This window comes from Saimiri boliviensis, chromosome 13, assembly GCF_048565385.1.
Source record: "Saimiri boliviensis isolate mSaiBol1 chromosome 13, mSaiBol1.pri, whole genome shotgun sequence".
Classification (NCBI taxonomy): Eukaryota; Metazoa; Chordata; class Mammalia; order Primates; family Cebidae; genus Saimiri; species Saimiri boliviensis.
The window spans coordinates 26,828,330-26,830,426 of NC_133461.1; the positions used below are offsets into that span (position 1 = coordinate 26,828,330).

The 2,097-nt window shown below is 45.6% G+C and overlaps 1 pseudogene; it reads left to right on the forward strand.

Moving 5' to 3' along the window:
* Window positions 1–242: 242 nt before the first annotated feature.
* On the forward strand, window positions 243–1,292 carry LOC101032176 (E3 ubiquitin-protein ligase RING1 pseudogene; annotated as a pseudogene).
* Window positions 1,293–2,097: the final 805 nt, after the last annotated feature.

The following is a 2,097-nucleotide window of genomic DNA, read 5'->3' on the forward strand; positions in this document are numbered from 1 at the left end:
AGAACTCTTACAAGTTCCTAAGGAAAAAAAGACAATTCAGGAAGAACTGGAAAGGAATATACATAAAAATTGATAATTTATGAACAAAAAGTTAAAACGGCCAAATACATGAAAAGATTTTTATATTAACGAAAATTTAGGTAAATAAAAAATAAAGTTAACTAAATAAATTGTTTCACATCAGATTGATAAAAACTAAAAGGCAAGGACTCCTCCTCGACTGTGCGGCCCTGGTGGGGGGTCTGTGCCCGGTCACCATGACGACGCCGGCGAATGCCCAGAATGCCAGCAAGACGTGGGAACTGAGTCTGTATGAGCTGCACCGGACCCCGCAGGAAGCCATAATGGATGGCACAGAGATTGCAGTTTCCCCTCGGTCACTGCATTCGGAACTCATGTGCCCTATCTGCCTGGACATGCTGAAGAATACAGTGACCACCAAGGAGTGCCTCCACAGATTCTGCTCTGACTGCATTGTTACAGCCCTGCGGAGCGGGAACAAGGGGTGTCCTACCTGCCGAAAGAAGCTGGCATCCAAGCGATCCCTACGGCCAGACCCCAACTTCTTCGATGCCCTGATCTCTAAGATCTATCCCAGCCGGGAGGAATACGAGGCCCATCAAGACCCAGTGCTCATCCGCCTGAGCCGCCTGCACAACCAGCTGGCATTGAGCTCCAGCATTGAGGAGGGGCTGCGCATGCAGGCCATGCACAGGGCCCAGCGTGTGAGGCGGCGGATACCCGGGTCAGATCAGACCACAACGATGAGTGGGGGGGAAGGAGAGCCTGGGGAGGGAGAAGGAGATGGAAAAGATGTGAGCTCAGACTCCGCCCCTGACTCTGCCCCAGGCCCTGCTCCCAAGCAACCCGTGGAGTGGGTGCATGGGGGAGCAGTGTAGGGACAGGAGGAGGTGGCACTGGTGGGGTGGGTGTGGGTGCCGGTTCGGAAGACTCTGGTGACCGGGCAGGGACTCTAGGAGGGGGAACCCTGGTCCCCCCCAAGCCCTCCTGGGGCTCCCAGGCCCCCGGAGCCAGGTGGAGAAATTGAGCTTGTGTTCCGGCCCCACCCGCTGCTTGTGGAGAAGGGAGAATACTGCCAGACAAGGTATGTGAAGACAACTGGGAATGCTACAGTGGGCCATCTCTCCAAGTACTTGGCCCTGCGCATTGCCCTTGAGCGGAGGCAGCAGCAGGAAGCAAGGGAGCCCGGAGGGCCTGGAGGGTGTGCCTCGGACACCGGAGGACCTGTCGATAGGAATACAGGAAAAGGAATTCTCAGCTATTGTTGGTAGAAGGTAATGTGTTACAGCCTTTTTGAAAACAATCTATTAAAGCTGTTAAAATGTATTAAAATCTTTAACTTAGGCCTTCCAATTTCTTTCTGGAAACCTTCTACAAAATTGTTAGAAATAGCTAGAAACTGGATTAACTATAGTTACTTGCCTGTTAGCAAAGCAATTGCTGAATAATATATGCTACAGTTTTACCACGGAATATTACGTGGCTACTTAAAAGAAGGAATGAAAACTGCCAGAGGAGATCTTGACAATGTATAATTGAGTTAAAAAAAAAAAGGAAGTATTTGTGGTGTTTAAATTCAAACACTCAAAAATAGAGAAAAAGTATAAATGTTTATGCATATATGTGTGTATAGGCTTATTTAAGTAGAGGAGAAATAGGAGAGGAAACCCATCAGATTGTTTTGTATGTTACTGGAAAAGGAAGGGCATGTTTTTGCATGGGATTAGGGGAAGAAAATCAAAGAAACAAAATTAAAAAATTAAGATGACAAAAGCCATGATGATGTTTACTTGCACATTTAAATAAAAATATATATTTGAATAAAACTAAATTGAAAACTAAATTTAAATAATTGAACATTTTACAAATAAATGAACCTTTCCTGCTATCTGTCCCCACTAAGGCCATGTGAGTAATCACAGAAACACAGAATGGCTCTACCTAACAAATGATGAGGAAGTTTACCTTAAATCAGATAAAAATTGATTTTGTCAGGATGAATCTTGATAGTGACATCAAAGCCTTTGACTGGGTTTTTCTAACATCATTCTCAAGAATTGGGTCTATTCCTCAAAG